Source organism: Danio rerio, chromosome 11 (genome assembly GCF_052040795.2).
Source record: "Danio rerio strain M-AB ecotype USA chromosome 11, GRCz13ab, whole genome shotgun sequence".
Lineage (NCBI taxonomy): Eukaryota > Metazoa > Chordata > Actinopteri > Cypriniformes > Danionidae > Danio > Danio rerio.
This window is the reverse complement of record NC_141031.1, coordinates 44,405,001-44,425,000: the sequence shown is the minus strand read 5'-3', so window position 1 is coordinate 44,425,000 and position 20,000 is coordinate 44,405,001. Positions and strand designations below refer to the sequence as shown.

General features: G+C 36.3%; 1 protein-coding gene across 6 annotated transcripts in view; it reads right to left on the bottom strand.

Moving 5' to 3' along the window:
* kcnab2a (potassium voltage-gated channel subfamily A regulatory beta subunit 2a) overlaps positions 1-20,000 on the bottom strand; it is a 241,743-nt gene that overhangs the window by 120,485 nt on the left and 101,258 nt on the right. The window lies entirely within an intron of this gene.

Genomic DNA, 20,000 nt, shown 5'->3' with positions numbered 1-20,000 from the left:
TGCAGGTTTTTTTCTAATTATTATCTGTGCAGGGCTTTGGTGATTAATTGTCTGTTTGGTTGGCTTTGGGGATTCATTGTCTGTCTCTTTGTTTTGGGAAGCTTTGCATACTAATTGTCTGTTTTAGGTTTTAGCGATTAGTTGTCTGATTTCGGGCCTTGGCGATTAACTGTTGTTTTTGTGTTTTAGTGGTTAATAAATTTAAGGCTTTGGCAATTAATTTTCTTTTGTAGCAATTAATCTTTTTGGCAGGCTGCTTTTCTTTTTTTAGATTTTGGTGATCTGCTGTTGGCAGCATGGTGGCTCAGTGGTAACACTGTCACCTCATAGCAAGAAGGTCGCAGGTTTGTGTTTTAGGTATGTGCAGGGGCGCCGCTAGGGTGGTGGGGGTTGGGGGGGGGGGTGTTTTTGGTAATTTTGCTTTGGTAATTAATTGTCTGTTTTTAGATTTTGCGGTTATGGGTTTTTTTCGGTTTGGTAATTAATTATTTTTTTGTGGGGGAACTTTGCGATTAAGTGATTGTTTTTAGATTTTTGGTTATTAATTGTCTGTTTTCGGGTTATTTATTGATTAATTGTTTTGGGTTTTTTGATGATTAAGTGATTGTGTTTCGGTTTTGGTTATTAATTGTCTGGTTTTGGGTTATTTATTAATTGATTGTTTTGGATTTTTTGACTATTAAGTTTCTGTTTTTAGGTTTTGGTTATTAATTGTCTGTTTTTGGGTTATTTATTGATTAATTGTTTTGGGTTTTTTGATGATTAAGTGATTTTGTTTCGGTTTTGGTTATTAATTGTCTGTTTTCGGGCTATTTATTGATTAATTGTTTTAGATTTTTTGATGATTAAGTGTCTGTTTTTAGGTTTTGGTTATTAATTGTCTGTTTTTGGGTTATTTCTTGATTAATTGTTTTGGGTTTTTTGATGATTAAGTGTCTGTTTTTAGGTTTTGGTTATTAATTCTCTGTTTTCGGGCTATTTATTAATTGATTGTTTTTAGGTTTTATGGTTAAGTGTCTGTATTTAGGGTTTGGTAATTAATTTTTGTTGATGGGGGGGATACATTTTTGGTGATTTGGCTTTGATAATTAATTGTCTGTTTTTTTTTTAGGTTTTGGCAATTAATCATTTGTTTTCAGGCTTTGACAATTATTTATCTTGTTTTTTTTAGGTTTTGGTGATTAACTGCAGGTATTCAGGCTTCGCTGATTAAATGCCTGTTTTTAGGGTTTGTAATTGTCTGTTTTGGGTTTTGACAATTAAATGTCAGGGGGGTTTGGCTTGGTTTCAATTTGTTGTTTGTTTTCAGACTTTGGTGGTTAATTGTGTTTTGGGTTTTTGGTGATTAACAATTTGGTCTGTTCTTGGGTTTTGGTTATTAATTGATTGTATTTTGGTTTTGGGTTCAAGCTTTGTCGATTAATTGTCTTCTGGGTTGGCGATTAATTGTCTTTTTGGGGGGGGGGGGGCGATTAATTTTCAATATGTTTGTCTGTAGACTGGCGGTCAATTGTGTTTTTGGGTTTTGCCGATTAATTGTCTGTTTTCAGGCTCTCAATTAAATGTTTTGGAGTTTTGGTGATTAGTTTTTTTTCCCTTTTTTTTTAAGGTGTTTAATTGTCTATTTTTAGGTTTTGCAGCTAAGTGTTTTTAGGGTTTGATGTGCACTTTGTTACCTATAATTGTTACCAACTATTGTGATTGAACTAATGTATTGAAAAGTGTCACTTACAATATTTAAAGAATTTATTACATTCACTTAATTCTCCTTTAATGAGCATCCAACTCCTTGTAAAGTGGTTGTGAATTGGTGAATGTAACTTGTTCTATATTTCTACGCATTTCGCTTTATGTCTCCCCCTTGTGTCCTCTAAAGGAATTACAACAATCACACTTGGTTAGATTAAATAAATAAATAAATAAATAAATAAATAAATAAATAAATAAATAAATAAGACAGTTTTTTTTTAAATGGGGGCAGACCTAACACGCGGAAACAGTGCTTGAACTTTCATTCTGTCTTAATGGAGAATTGAGGGCTTTCGGAATCAATTGTTTTGTGTCTTGTAACAAGGCACAGAGGGACCAATGCAGCGAGCAGTTCTGCAAAGAGACAATCAGAGCTCAATCTCACAATCCACTAAAGCACGCATGAGGAAAATGGGAGATCAGAGGTAGAGTTAGACCCAATTCCCTCTGGGTTTGTTAGGGCACGCTTTGCCACTGAAACAATGTTACATCATCAGGCTTGTTTTATTCAGGACAATGGTTTCTGACGGTCTCGATATCTCAAAACATTAAATCTTAGGGAGAGTAGTCACGACTAGCATTACATCACTGCCACTATCACTCACACATAAGGCTAAAGATCTGAATGAACTCTTAACCCTGCCTTAAAGGAATGGTACAGTAACAATAATAAAAATGAAGATGTAATTATTCCAACATGGCTCATCACTGGGTAAATACTGTTTAATACTAGATACAAGAAATTAAATTTCTTATTTTTCATTCATTCTCTTAACTCATATTTTTATTTATAATATCAGTAACAATTTAATTTAAGTACAAATACTTATGATGAACTAGTGGCTTTTACTGCCGATTATTAAGATTAGCAATTTATTGGTACTTACAAATACATATTCTGCATAATATTATTCTACATCCCTAATCATACTTAATACCTAAACCAAACTGCTCCAATAACAATAATAATAATGATAATAATAATAATAATAATAAAATAATAATAATCAATAAGCAGCAATAATAGGCAGCAAATTAGGAGATTTTTGAGCTAAAAGATAAAGTTAATGGTTTGTTAAAAGTGATAAATATTCCTTAAAACAATGTGTAACCAATGTAATGTAATGTGCATTTATTGTGTATGGCCATACACCCAAAGCGCTTCACAGTCATGAGGGGGGTCTCTCCACACCACCACTAGAGTGCGGCATCCACTTGGATGATTCAACGGCAGCCAGCTATAGGTGGAGAAACAGTGATAGAGCCAATTCAGTGGATGGGGAAGATTGGGAGGCCATGATGGGTAAGGGCCGATAGGGGGAATGTGGCCAGGTCACCTTACAACCCTACCCTTTTTGAGAAGTGCCATGGGATTTTTAATGACCACAGAGAGTCAGGACCTTGGTTTAACACCCCTCACTCTCACAGACAATATAGAGTCCCCTTCACTATACTGGGGCATTAGGACTCACACAGATCACAGGTTGAGCGCCCCTGCTGGCCTCACTAACACCACTTCCAACAGCAACCTAGTTTTTTTGGGCTGCAGGGTGATATGGCTGTACCAATAATGATGGTAAAAAACCTGTAATTGCAAATATGAAAAAAATGTCATTTAATAAAATGTAAACCTTGTAAACTGATTTTTTTTTATTGGGATGTATTTACTAAATAATCAAATAAATATTTCAGTTCATTACAAATATTGCAAACTTCAGGCTGCAATGTCCATAAACACTTGTACTCATTTGTGTATATAAAAATTGCTATATTTTTTTATTGAAAACAGCGAGGCATAGACCTAATGGGATTTTATTAGTGCTACGCAAAAATAAGTCACAATTAATCAAATCCAAAATAAAAGGTTTTGACATATGTGCTTGTACTGTGTATTTTTATTATGTATATAATAAATACACACATACACACGCGCATATATTTAAGAAATTGTTTATATATACTACCAGGCAGAAGTCTTGTTGCCTAATAAAGTTTTAAGAACAACAGATAATAGCTTGACTTCTAGTTGATCATTTGGTATCAGAAGTAGCTTATAAGAAAGGCAAAGGCCTCTAGATTATGCTTATTTTACCTAATAATAATAATAATAATAATTCCTTACATTTATATAGCGCTTTTTGGGGGGGGATGCTCCACCACCAGTGTGCAGCATCCACCTGGATGACGCGACGGTGGTCTCCCATTCAGGTACTGACCGGGCGCAGCCCTGCTTAGCTTCAGTGGGCGACCATGTGAGAGTTGCAGAGAGCTAGCTGCCGGAAATATAATCATGCCTTAAATTTTTTTTATTTTTATGCTCAGTAAGGTCTTACTTTGCTTAGAAAAAAGTCTTGTCACTGAACAGAAATAATGTGCAGTATTGAATATAAAGTCATATTTCATCTTCAATGCCTCCTCGCTAATATATATATATATATATATATATATATATATATATATATATATATATATATATATATATATATATATATATATATATATGTAATTTCCCCCAATTTCTGTTTAATGGAGAGCAGATTTCTTCAACACATTTCTCATCATAATAGTTTTAATAACTCATTTCTTATAACTGATTTATTTTCTCTTTGTCATGATGACAGTAAATAATATTTGACTTGATATTTTTCAAGACACTTCTATACAGATTAAAGTGGGATTTAAAGGCTTAACTAGGTTAATTAGGCAGGTTAGGGTAATTAGGCAAGTTATTGTATAACGATTGTCTGTTCTGTAGACTATTGGATAAAAAAAAAAAATTGCTTAAAAGGGCTAATAATATTGACCTTCAAATGGTGTTTAAAAAATAAAAAACTACTTTTATTCTAGCCGAAATAAAACAAATAAGACTTTCTCCAGAAGAAAAAATATTATCAGACATACTGTGAAAATTTCTTTGCTCTGTTAAACATAAGTTGAGAAATACTGTCGGGGAAACCGGAGCACCCGGAGAAAACCTACACGAACGCAGGGAGAACATGCAAACTCCACACAGAAACGCCAACTGAGCCAAGGTTCGACCTTCTTGTTGTGAGGCGACAGCACTACCTACTGCGCCATTGCATCGCCTATCTTTGATTTTTGTGTAATGATTCTCTTTTTGGCAGTGTTTTGCTTGATGCATGGTTCTTCTTCTCCCATATTTTACAAAACTGTCACGATATAAATTCTAATTATTCCAGTCCCTAGTCTAACATCATGAAGTCGTAACATTATTATTTGAATGCAGTTGTTCTGCTTTATATTTTTGTGCAAGCTTTGATGGTAAAGGTTTTTAAAAATAAAAGAATTTGAAGAATCTGTTAAACATAAGTTGAGAAATATTTAAAAAAGAAAAAAAAATCAAAAGGGGGCTAATAATTCTGACTTCAACTGTGTATATATATATACATATTACATATTTAAACATCTACGTAACAATTGTTTTGTTTTTGTTTTTTGTCATGAGTTTTGTTTCGATGACTGTGTTTATCACATATACATATACATAATGTGTGTGTCCGCATATACATAATACATACACACATATCAATTAGGTCAAATCAAACTTTTACTTAGGATGCGATTAATCTTGACTTATCTTTGCCCAGCACTAGATTTTCTACATTTGGCAAACATGCATTGACGCAATTACATAATTTTTTCAGATGTGAGATGTGAAGATCTCCAGGACATAATATGTCCACTTTAAGGCCAGGCTGCTTCAAGTTTCCCTAAAAGTACAAGTCTACTGTATGTCAGTTTGGATGAAAACACTGCAATCACTTAAATGCCCAGAGTTTGAGAGATGTATCAGTCCCTCTTGGCTGAAAACCTGTCAGCTGATGTTCCTCTCGATAAGCTAGATGTCAGATTATCTCAGGATCAGAACGGTAATGAAAGATCTGGGGGAAGCCCTCTTATATAATGCTGCCATATTCATGTGACCAGAGAAAGTGATTTAAGAAGCCCTGCATGCCCTGGCTTATTTCTGTCATGAAAAAGAAATAAAATTGCTGATCCAATGGAGCCAGAAAAAAAAGGGTAACACTTTACAATAAGGTTCATTAGTTAATGCATTTACTAACATGAACTAATCACGAACAACACATGTACAGCATTTATTAATCATAATTGAACATTTACTAATGCATAACATCCAAGTCCATGCTAGTTAACATTAGTTAATGCACCATGAGTTAACATGAACTAACAATAAACTACTATATTTTCAATAACTAACATTAACTAACATGAACAAATACAGTAGTAAATGTATTGTTCATTGTTTGTTCATGTTAGTAAATGCATAAATTAACATTAACTAATGGACCTCATTGTAAAGTGTGACCAAAAAAAGTTCTCTAATGAGAGATTTTGCCTTGAAAAAATCTGCATTTATTTTACAATTATTAATAGGTATTTGTTACGCTCCTGGAATTTTGCGTGCGTGTCTCTCTCTTTAGCTCTCTCTCTTTCTCTCTTGCTCTCTTCTGTCTCTCTTTCGGTTTTATAGGTTCAACCACCCCGCCGAATTGTTACTGGCTGTAGGAGCAGTTAATCATCATTACCTTCAGTGACGGTGGCTTTGGCGGCCAATCTGAGAGGTTGCCAGGGTTTTAAAAGACAACGAGTGGGACGCCGGAGAGAGGCTTTTGCATTCCTGTTTTGTTCTTTGTTTTAATCTGCCTCCCGTTGTTTCTTTTGTTTCTTTTTGGTATTTAATATTGCTTTGTCAAAAGTTGTTCTTGCCATTTTGTTATCTTAATTAATTAATTTATTAATGTTATCTTAATTAATTTTGTATCTTCATTAATATTCTTTTTGTTGTTGATTTGCGATTTTGCTGATATTCTTTGTTTTCCCCAGGAGGATTTGGAGAGGTGGTGGTCACGTGACGTATTTCCTTGCATCACCTACTGTATAAACCTGTGTTTAGACACAGAAGGTTTAGATGTGAGCGCTGGCTTTGTATTTTTCGGTTTGGTTAAGTTTAGAGAGGGTAAGTTAGGGGTTATTTTCTTTTCCTTGAGCGCCACTTTTGTCCTCTTCCCCTGCTGGATTTATTTATTTATTTATTTATTTATATTTTTTTATAAATTGTATATAATTTACCTTTTGTGCATGCTATTTGTTGTTATCTATATTCTTTTTCTTTATCATTACTATTCTCTGTTTATCTTTGATTGTCATTCATTTTCTTGTCGACTTGGTTCCTATATTAATCCGGGGTCGCCACAGCAGAATGAACCGCCAACTTATACAGCACGTTTTTACGCAACTGATGCCCTTCCGACCGCAACCCATCTCTGGGAAACATCCACACACACACTCATACACTACAGACAATTTAGCCTACCCAATTCACCTGTACCACATGTCTTTGGACTGTGGGGGAAACCGGAGCACCCGGAGAAAACCTACACGAACGCAGGGAGAACATGCAAACTCCACACAGAAACGCCAACTGAGCCAAAGTTCGACCTTCTTGTTGTGAGGCGACAGCACTACCTACTGCGCCATTGCATCGCCTATCTTTGATTTTTGTGTAATGATTCTCTTTTTGGCAGTGTTTTGCTTGATGCATGGTTCTTCTTCTCCCATATTTTACAAAACTGTCACGATATAAATGCTAATTATTTCAGTCCCTAGTCTAACATCATGAAGTCGTAACATAATTATTTGAATGCAGTTGTTCTGCTTTATATTTTTGTGCAAGCTTTGATGGTAAAGGTTTTTAAAAATAAAAGAATTAAATTATTAATTTTATCTGATTAACCAAATCTTTCACATTTTCTTTTGTAATCATTTTCATTGTGATTTATACAAGTATAGTCTGACACCAGCCAAACCTACACAAATGGCATCTTTCATGACAAAATGCCATGTTGCAGGATGAGAATTCAGTGTAACACAATCTCCAACATTTATATTTCATGAACAGAGTCTCTTCACAAAACAAGAAGACGTGGCAGATACTGCATTTTACCATAAAAGCAAAAACAGAGAAAACTTCCTAAAGGGATAGTTCACCCAAAAATCTAAATTGACTCACTATTTACTGGTTATAAATCTTTGAGTTGAACACAATACAAAATATTCTGAAAAACCCGAAAACCTGTAATCATTTATTTCCAAAGTAGGAACAAAAAATACTATTTTCAGCTTTCTTCAAATTATCTTCTTTTGTCTTCAGCAGAATAAAGAAACTATACTATAATAATAGTATTATAGAATAAATAGAATAATAGAATAAAGAAAATACGTTTGGAGCTAGATAGTGAAATTAAGTCAGTAATAAAACAATATACACTACCTGACAAAAGTCTTGTCGTCAATCTCAGTTGTAAGAGCAACAATTAATAACTTGACTTCTAGTTGATCGTTTGGGGAAAAGTGTCAGAAGCTCTATTTTTCTGATGAATCATCTGTTGAACTGCATCCCAATCCTCACTCATACTGCAGAAGACCTGCTGGAGCCCACATGGAGCCAAGATTCTCACAGAAATCAGTCAAGTTTGGTGAAGGAAAAATTATGGTTTGGGCTTCCATTTAGTGTGGGGGCGTGCGAGAGATCTGCAACATCAACAGCCTGAGGCAGGGATCACCAAACTTGTTCCTGGAGGGCCGGTGTCCTTCAGATTTTAGCTCCAACCCTAATCAAAAACACCTGAAAAAGCTAATCAAGGTCATACTCGGTATACTTGAAACATCCTGGCAGCTGTGTTAAAGCAAGTTGGAGCTAAACCCAGCAGGGACACTGGCCCTCCAGGACCGAGATTGGTGACCCCTGGCCTGAGGTATCAAGACATTTGTGCTGCCCATTACATTACAAACCACAGGAGAGGGACAATTCTCCAGCAGGCAGGCACGTGCACACATAGACCTCAACCTGTGCAGTGCACATGCCCTTTTTAGTCTTGGATATGAAGTGCCCTTCCAAAATGATCAAAAGAGCCCCCGTGATGCGACACACCCTCCGTCCCGCCCTTCAGTAGGCGCACGACAACACCGCTCTTGAGTACGCGTGATTAATCCACCCCCTCCCCCCGCTTTACAGTACGCGCACGACAACATCGCTCTTCAGTACGCGCGTGGCGGCGGCGACAACAACAACAACCCTACCCCACCCCTCTTCAAAAAATGTATCCTGCACATGCCCTTTGGACGGTCTCTGCAAGGGCCTTCTCATACTTCAGCCTCCACATCAGAGTTACTGAAAGCAAAGAAGGTCAAGGTGCTGCAGGATTGGCCAGCCCAGTCACCAGACATGAACATTATTGAGCATATCATGGGTAAGATGAAGGAGGAGGCGTTGAAGATGAATCTAAAGAATCTTTTTGAGCTCTGGGAGTCCTGCAGGAACGATTTCTTTGCCATTCCAGATGACTTTATTAATCAGTGATTTGAGTCATGTCAGAGATGTATGGATGCAGTCCTCCAAGCTCATGATGGAGTCAGACACAATATTCATTCCGTCTCCACTGCAGCAGGACTTTATATTCTATACTGGACATTATTTCTGTTCAGTGACAAGACTTTTGTCTAAGCAGAGTCAGATCTTACTGTCCTAATTAAATTATTAAAAATCAAGACATGATCATATTTTATTTTGGTAAAATAAGCAAAATCTAGAGGCCTTCGCCTTTCATATAAGACACTTCTGATACCAAGTGATCAACTAGAAGTCAAGCTATTACTTGTTGTCCTTAAACTTGGATAGGCGACAAACTTTTATCAGGTAGTGTAAAGACAGTATAACTCCTAAAAACAGTAACATGTAGTAGAGGAATACAAACTAAAGGAGCCACTGAAACTCAAAGTAGAAGCCGTATTAATTAAAAAAAAGTACTTAAACCCAGCGATCAATTTCAGTTTGATTATTTTGCTGGCTCACAAAATACAGACGCATTTACTGCTCAGTAACAGCACAAACATAAAGCATATGTGCTCATTAAACCCAGCTTGTGTGCGTAATCATTAATAAGGCTATTACATTAACTGCAAACACGGCATTTCTTGCTGATATTCACCACAGCAACTGCAGAACAACATGATAATGTAAATCTGCACTGATGTGCTCCTGATTCAGCACTGTACACATACCCCCACCTGCTGGCTGACAACAGGAATGCACAACATCTCTTAAATGCACTGTATTTCATATTTAATCAACCCTTGTGTTGTCCTGGAATTGTGTATAGGAGCAATTCCATTTCCATGCTCCGGTTTCCCCCACAGTCTAAACACATGTGCTATAGGTGAATTGGGTAAGCTAACTGTCTGTAGTGTATGGGTGTTTCCCAGTGATGGGTTGGAGCTGTAAGGGTATCCGCTGCGTAAAACATATGTTGGATAAGTTGGCGGTTCATTCCGCTGTGGCGACCACAGATTAATAAAGGGACTAAGCCGAAAAGAAAATGAATGGATGAATGAGTTAACCTGAAGGACAGTGGTTCATAAAAATATGAAAATATTCAGATGTTGGGGTCATTTTAGAAAAGGTCACCAAACTTCAAGATTTAAAAAAAAAAAAAAAAAAAAACATTGCTTAGGGTTTTTTTCTACTGTGAAAATGGTCATGTTTGACCGCTAAGCCAACAGAAGGGTTAAAGCACCTTCCCTGATGATAAACTACAAGTTGTTTTAGAAAGCCATACATATCCCTGGCATTTCAAGATCATTCAAAGTACATGTCATGAACGGATTAACTTCATTTTTCAAAACGGTCAATATTCAATCTTCTTTTGTTTTTATTCATAACGTTAAGAAATTTGACCTGCTCTCCTTCAGACGTCACTACTAAAGCCACTTGACATCCGCCAGTATCCAAACTTGATGAATAGCAGAAAGCTGATCTTTGTCTGAGAGAGTCTGACGTCTCGTTTCAGTCTCACAGAACTGGAGCTCCATCTAGTGTGCAAACCCATGCAATGCCACAGCACTAACATGTCAAGACTTGTTCATTAGTAAATGACTTCAGAAGATCACTGCTTGGAGTCAAAATGGACGAGAGAAGGGCTGGGAAACCATTAAGCCTGACCACATGATTGTATCTGTTCATGTCCAGTTATTCACTACAGTCAAAGTGTAACTGAAACCCAGCAAATAGCGATATGTGCATGAGAATGGTGTTTTGTTGCTTATACTCAATAATGCAATGAAGACACTGAAATGAACGATGGTCATTTTGTGAAGGAAACAAATACCTGCAAGACAAATCAAACACACAGAATCTCACAGGTTTTCTTCGTTTTTGGTTATGCTGTGTAATAAACTGTGTAAATTCCATTTGATGCTATTGTTGCAGAGAAACATTCATTTTCTTGTCGGTTTAGTCCCTTTATTAATCCGGGGTCGCCACAGCGGAATGAACCGCCAACTTATTCAGCAAGGTTTTTTTTGTTTTACACAGCGGATGCCCTTCCAGCCGCAACTCTCTGGGAAACATCCACACACACACACACACACACTCATACACTACGGACAATTTAGCTCACCCAATTCACCTATACCGCATGTAGTATATATATATATATATATATATATATATATATATATATATATATATATATATATATATATATATATATATATATATATATACACATATATATATACACATATATATATATATATATATATATATATATATATATATATATATATATATATATATATATATATAACAGTTCTGTCTGGTTCTTAAATCTGATTGGCTGATAGCCGTGATATATGTAAGTAATATCAGCACCCGTAAAGCTTTTTTACCCTTTGTGTATTAATCCGCCCACATACAACCAGCAAAAAGCAGACACTACAGATCTAAAGTTTAAAAGATGCTTGCTCTGCTGTTTAACTGTCAGCTTATGATTTGAATCATAAGGCGGAAGAAAGTAGTTCCTCATACAAAAGGGTTTTTGAGACTCTCCATGTTTGATTTTGTTTTTATATACACAATCATGCCCTCAAACTGTTGTATAAAAGCAATATAAAACTCGTAGCAGTGCGATATGGCTGTATATCGGCACTTGTGGGGGCACTAAGGCACTCGGCCTGCAGCCTCGTGCCAACGCACGCCTCCCACCAGTGCCGATATACAGCCATACCGCACTGCTACTCGTGTGTTATTGCTCATATATATAATTTGCTAATTAATAAGCACCACTTGTGAACTCTGAATCTGTGTCTCATTTCGGAGGCTGCTTCTGTCCATCATAGGTCACATTTCAGTCACGGACACATGCTTTGAGAGTTTTCTTAACTGAATGAATGAAATATGCTGTTTTCCACCAAAACAACCAGGGTGCTGAAATATAATTGGCTAAACTGGCATTGGGGGGGTTAAGATAATCAAAACAAAGACATTTTCAAAAAAGAATATCACTGTTTTTCAGATAAACAAGAATGTTCACTGAGAGCATGTTTCTGAAATATTTGCAAACATATTATGGTATTGTTATGCTTTAGAAGAGTCAGAAACTTACATTCAGCACCTTTAAGGGGATTCCCGTTGTGTAAATTAAGTCTGATGCGTCTCCAAAGTCTCAAAATACCGCACAAATCAATCATTATATTATTTCTTTTGGTGAAACCAAAAACTAGCTTCACGTGTACCTCCTCAAATGCAAACGAGCTCCATGAATTCATGGGAAACCCCATAAACATCTTATTGGAAAGGAAACTGGAGTCTGAAAGGCAACAACTGATAACTGGTATTTTTTAGCAGGTGTAAGGAAATCGCTTTTGCGGGTAAAACGTAATTCTACTGAGTGCTGCCCTAATGGATGCACGTCAAGGACAGGACAGTGTGCTCTACATATCACCTTAAACAGTCAGGTTACACACCTTCAGCCCCAACAAGACAACAGATCTGCCATGAATCACATCTTCAATATGCATGACACTAAAGCAAATGTAAATCACTAATAAGATAAAGATAATAGAGTCGAAACTGTAAATCTCTACTAGCATATGAAGTCTGCATATTTATACATCAAAAAAAGTGCATGTATTATTATTTAGAGATGCGCTAATCCCAAGTTTGTATGTCTGTATTTATATATTTGCAGTATGTAATCTAGTGAACATTCGTAACATGTGTATAACGTTACAACATTCCAGTAAGATTTGGGATGCACGTTTACATGCTGTCAAACTTAATTGCGCTGCAATCAAAGCCCAATCGTGTGCACACTGATAAGAGATCTGCCCATGTTAACCTAGTAAGTACTAATGTTACACAAGTACCATATTGTCTGGTTAAGGAGACACACAGTAAGGCATGAGAGGCATTCTCTTTCGCAGCTTCAGTGTCTATCTAGCCCTCCATCCTTGAATAAGTGATGAGTCTGTTTGGAAATGCATGTTTCTGTCTGACCCGGATGCAGCTTAGGCTGAAAAACAAGGAATAGTGAAAGATACGGTGCTCAGTCACTGACAGAAGTTTCCAAAGCAGCTTCAAGGGAAGATTTATCCAGGTGCAAAGGTCGATGAATGAAACCTTATGACTGGAAATTGACCTAAAAAATACTTGATTCCTTGATTAAAAAGAGTTAAAAGTCGAGAGATAATTCCAAAGTTCAGTATTGATTGCTTTTAATGAATAAACTCCTCTTTTCAGTTAACTTTTAATTTCACTCTTACTAATACATCCAGAAATTCAATACCTTTTTAGACTCTTTCCATATATTTTAAGACCTTGTAACACTTTAGATTTCAACCATAAACACCTGTAAGATTTTAACTTGCAGTATATTTACTAAATACTAATGCAAAAACTAGTCCAAAACTAAAACCTTTTTCATATACTGAATAACATCTATTAAATCTAGCTAATTAAGCAGCCTGGCACCGATAGAACTGCAGAAATAATGGTGTTGCCTTGAATACTGCAATAAACAAAGCAGCATGATGTCAAGTCTAGCAGGATTATATTGATTTCATGAACTAATCTATAAAATCCTGATATTCGCAGATTTAATTCAGGCGAACTTTAGCATACATTGCACAATTAAAAATGATATCAAATTGAATACCTTGCAAAATAGCATTTCCTATACTTTTTAAGTGCCCTAAATACCTCTACATTGATTTATCAACTTTTAATATTTTTTAAGAACCCAAGGACACCCTGAATTCATTCATTGCTTGAGCTTAGTCTCTATTTCAGAGGTCGCCACAGCGGAATGAACCGCCAACTATGTACAGCAGCGGGAATGCAGACCTCCAGTTTGCATTTACCACATCTCCCTTCTCCTTCGGTCGAAACCGGAAATACAGCCAAACTGCAGAGGTTGTGTTCTTTTTCGAGACAAAGTCACTTGGTGCGCGACATGGCACAGAATCAAGTCCATCAATTGCAGGAATCAGATTCACTGATTAGTATAGAGACAGCAATTACCTCACCTGTAACTTTAGAAGGTAATTTTTAACAGCAATATCTTAATTCGGAATATACATTGCATCTGGAAACAGATGAAACAACATTTTAAGATAAAGCCACTTTCTCTTTGCTAAGAATCCAAACTCCCATTGCTAAGAATCCATCATTTATTCCATCAACATTAGATGGGACTTTTACACAATGGAAGGAAATGGGTGCACATACTGTAGGACAGGGGTGTCCAAACTCAGTCCTGGATGGCTGGTGTCCTGCAGATTTTAGCTCTAATTTGCCTCAACACACCTGCAAGGATGTTTCTAGAAAGCCTACACTGTAAAAAATGGCCGTGATTTCAACGGTACAAAACTGTAAAAATGCTACAGTACAAATCCGTAACCTGGTTAAGCGCATGTTTCCTTAATATATACGACGAATAACCGTAAATTGACTTTCCCAGAATTCCCTGCATGGCACATCACTTTTTATGCATTTTGTTGACATTAATATGGATCTTTTTAGTTGATTCCCCATCAGTTATGTACATTAGGGATTTATGTTACATCTAATTTTGATAAACAATGTTTATTTCATGACTTTAATTTTATACATGTTACCATACTGGTGTTTAGTAGCTGTGTGGATGAAACTGAGCACTTTCTATATGCTGATCCTCTTTTCTGCTTGTGGGAAAAGTTGATTGTGATGAGCATTGGCTCATTATGTAACTTCCTCATCACCACCTGCATGTGGCTGTGCTAACGTGACTAACTGTGTAACAAAAGATGCGTAGATGTTGGTCATTCAAAATAAAGACATATTACCTCTATAAATTAATAAAAACGGTAATTTACTGTAAATAATTATTAATAATAATTAATAAAAATAATGAAAAAAATATTTAAAAAATAATAATAATTTAAAAATAAGAAATTACTTTAAAGGTTTTTTACCGTGTTTTTAACGGTAAAGTAATGGCAACCACAGCTGCTGTTTTCTTATTGTAAATTTTACGGATTTATTTTTTACAGTGTAGTAAGAGCTTGGTTAGCTAGCTCATGTGTGTCTGATTGGGGTTGGAACTAAACTTTGCAGGACACCGGTCCTCCAGGACTGAGTCTGGATGCAATAAATCAACATTGCATGAATAAATTAAATTATGTTAGCAGAATAAAAAATCTTACTGAGAAAAACTAAAAAACAGTTGAGACAACTCAAAGATCTTACTGCATCAAGTTGTCTTATTTTTTTTTATGTTTTCTCAACAATTACATTTTTACAGTGTATGTTATATGTCAACAAAATATGTAAACAGAGAATTATTTTCCTTCTTAATGTGTGTCTTCAGAAAAAAAAAACGAATCATAGATAAGCCCTACTAAACCTGTCATTCAATACAGCCATTGTATTTCAGCCAAGAAGACACTGTCTGTTGAAGCACAATAAAGATAATTGTGTGTTTTATCAATGGCAGGCAGTGTACTAATTTGTTTTTCTATGATCCATTGTTGAAATATGATGGAGCAACCACCATATGCTTTGCAACGCGAGCCCCTCTCTCTCAGAACTGACACCAGATCAGCCGTTAACGGTCGGCTGAGCGAGCCTTACAGTAAACTACAATAGACACGCCGACCGACTGCTGTACATGATACACAACACCAGACAGCTAAACACCAGCACACGACAACACTACCCACTGCTAAAGAACAAGAACTCGGGGTATCGTGCCAAATAAACTATTATCCAATTCAAACAGGTCTGCTTCAGCCTCTTCCAGGCGTTGATCGCTTGTCATTGATTTTTCACAAGTGAAAACCTCTTTTTTCTGCAACAGGGAGCTGACACAGATCCATATAAACGTCCTAACTCAAAGCCAGGATGCTGAGAATCCATCAATCCAGCAATATGGAAGAAGATCCAGCTGAGATGCTGCTCACTCTGGACACTTTTTTTTTTTCCTCCAGCTCGCCTCAGAGATTGATATGCCCTTCCCTCATTGTTGGGCAAATATGCCAGCGACCTAGTTGATGAAAATAAACCCTGAGCAGCTCACATGGAGACCAGCAAACGGACTGCAGTACTTGCCGCAGAGTTCTGCTTTGTACTTTTTAACGCAGGCAGAAAGTTGATGTGTGGATTTAGAGGTATTAGGCAGTTTGCCCACAAATGCATTACAAACATGCTCCAAATCATCCTTAGCGATTGTAAAATGGCCAATATACCTATGAAAACACATGCATAATGCACCAAGTAATAATGTTGCTTGGAAAGCCTCATGTTTACACTGGACTAAGCAAGGGACGATAACTAGTTTAAGGTTGACCACAGTTTGGAAAAGTTATGGTTTAAAAAACACTGTTTCTTTTATACAGTTGAAGTCTGAATTATTTGCCCCATTTGTTTTTTCCCTAATTTCTGTTTAAATTTCTGTCTTTGTCATGATGACAGTAAATAATATTTGACTAGATATTAGGGGTGTCACGATTTCGATTTTTAATCGAAGTCGACCGAAATTTATGCTCAATTTCGATTATCGAATCAAAAACTAGAATCGTCGATGCTGCCACGCCCCCATGTCACGTCAGCTTGGCTTGCCAAGCGGGGAAAAAACAGGCTTGTTGAAGTGCTTGTTAAACTGCAGAAGAAGTAGACCCGTCGACAGAACTTAAACCCTCTCCTCTTTCAATGAAGTCGCCGGTGTGTAAGCATTTTGGATTTCCAGTGAGTTATGTTTACAACGTTCGTGTTGTCGACAAAAAAAAACACAGTTTTGCAAGCTCTGCTATGTACGTATTACGTACGGTTTGTCCGATAGACAACACCGGCATCGCGATCCTCCGCCCGCCCCCGTTACAAATCCGCTTGCGAAAAGTACACACTCAGGCCCTGTTTACACTGTCTTTGTTTTTAAATGGCATTTTAGAACGACAACGATTTGACATCCACAGTGGCGTGTAGCATTTCTGAGCAGCCTTCCTTCCTCTCTACCTCTGAAAATGCACATCACGTGACCACACAGACACAGACGCACACAGCCATGCGCTCGAGACAGCAGGTCCAGGCAGGCAGAGGACTGCTTCAATCTTTCACTCACTTGTACTTAGTCATTTTAGCGAACACCTCAGATACTGTTGGCTGGTTCCTGTTGGTTGTGCGTCTTTTTCACCGACGCCATTATAACGACACAGATCACTGCCTATTCACAAGTGCCGCAGAAAAAGTGATTGACAGGTGGTAATTATGTGTGTATCTTGCCTTTATTCATTTACTGTATGATTTGTTTATGGGTAAAACAAAGACCATGCAGGTCAGGTAGTTTAAACGGTAGGCTACAAATAATTAATTCGTCACTAATTAATTAATTATTCATAATCGAAAATCGAATCGAATCGTGCCTTTAGAATCGAAAACGTAATCGAATCGAGGATTTGGAGGATCGTGACACCCTTACTAGATATATATTTTCAAGACATTTCTATACAGCTTAAAGTGACATTTAAAGGCATAACTAGTGTTACGACCCCCTCTTTCAAGTCACAACATATATATAAAATAACTAACTTTAACATATAAATAATGCCAAATGAAACCATAAGGTTGCAGAAATAATGAGATGTTCTTGACATGAGCACAGCCAGTAGCCACACCGTCCTCCAGAAGCTAGAGTACACTGGCATTTATATACTTTGAACTAATTGGTGAGCAACCATGGCAGCCAATCGTGATGTGCCACATCCAAACTGAAATCCTGGAGTCGTCACGCTAGGTTAATTAGGTTGACTAGGCAGGACCGAGTAATTAGGCAAGTTATTGCATAATGATGATTTGTTCTGTAGACTATCAAAAAATATAGCTTAAAGGGGCTTATAACTTTAAAAATGGTTTTTAAAAAATTTAAATATGCTTTTATTCTAGCCGAAATAAAACAAATAAGACTTTCTCCAGAAGAAAAATATTATTAGACATAAAAATTTCCTTGCTTCGTTATGTATATATATAAATTTTTACAGCGCACATTCATTCAACAACAACAAAATCCTTATTATTGACCTTGGTGTAGAACTACCAAATCCACATTATACTGACTATAGACTTTCTCTAGAAGAAAAAATATTATTGGACATACAGTGAGAATTTTCATGCTCTGTTAAACATCATTTGGGAAATATTTTAAAGAGAGAAAAAAATTCATAGGGGAGCTAATAATTCTGACTTTAACTGTATAGTAAATGTATATTGGGTATCAGTAGGTTATTTTATTTTATTATTTTTTTATTAATGTATTTAGGGAAACAGTGTCTCCAGCAGCAAAGGACCATGATTTGTCAGCCCACGATTCAGCAAACATTGGAAAAACAAATTGCTTATGTAGCTACATCCAAGCATGAACCTGAACAGTGTAGTATTGTGTTCAACGAGGGGAAAATGTTGTTGTTGTTGTTTACCCAGACATTAATATTTTTTTAAATTATAGTCATCACAATACCATTACTCCATGATATTTTTTTTTTTATCCAAGGTTACCATAACGTAAATATCTTATATCGGCCCATACACTGGACACACAAGCAGCATGACTTACTATATCCAAATGACTTCATATCAAGTGCACACACTGTAAAACCAAAAAAGCTAAGGGTAACTCAAACCATTTAAGGAAACCGTTTGCAACAAACCATTTAAGTTGAAAAACTAATCCTACACTCTAAAAAACAGGGTTAAAAATAACCCAAATAGGGTTGTTTTTGAACCTACTGCAGGGTAAATATGGGACAGAACACATCGGGGGTTAAATTTACCCAAGTAATTGGGTTATCATTTTTAACCCCATAAAAGGGTTGTTTTTTCAACCCAATAATTGGTTATTTTTACTAAAATAATGCCTGCAAAAGATGACCCAGCAATTGTGCTGTTTTGACTTGGTGTCACTGAAGTACGGTGGAGGATGTGCAGCTGTGATCACAGGTGTACAAAACGTGGTAGTAAGAAATTAAAAAATTCAGAAAGGTCTGACTAAGGGCTACTATGAGCAGAAATCTCATTTTAATCATCTGAAAATGCAAGGAATCTGCGTTTATGTTACACTATTTTCACTGCAATTAAACAAACTAGTGTATAATATGTGGTATTCCAGTCAGCCCTTGCTGTGAGTTGATTTGACTCAAAACTACCCAAGACTCTAAAAATAAACCCCAAAAATTACCCAAAATGCCTCAACCCAAGATTTGGGTGGAAAAAATAACCCCATGTGTTTTACTGTGAACTTAATCCATGTGAGTAAAAGAAGCAATTACAGCACAGTGAAAACCAATAAATGAAGAGAACTCAAACCAACTCAGTACTGTAAAACCCAATACGTTGAGGCAACTCAAACCATTTGAGGAAACCAATTGCAACTAACTATTAAAGTTCACAAACTAATCCTAATGAGTACTGTGAACTTAATCCATGTGAGTAAAAGAAGCTATTACACTGAAAAAAAATGTTCAGACATGATTTCTTGGATTTACTCAAATTTTTTTTACGTTAAGTGGTTGTAAACAATTTATTTGAGTTGAATTTAAACAAACAAATTAAGTTAAACATTATTAAACTTAATTTGTTTGTTTTAATTCAACACAAATAAACTGTTTGCTACAGTTCTGCATGCAACACTTTTTTTCAGTGAGAGCACAGTAAAACCCGATAAATAAAGAGAACTCAAACCAACTGAGTACTGTAAAACTCAATAAGTTAAGTCATTCAAACTGTTTGAGGAAACCGATTGCTACAAACCATTTGAGTTAAAAAAAAAGGATCTGTATGAGTACTGTGAACTTACTCCATGCGAGTAAACAAAGCAATTACAGCACAGTAAAACCCAATAAAT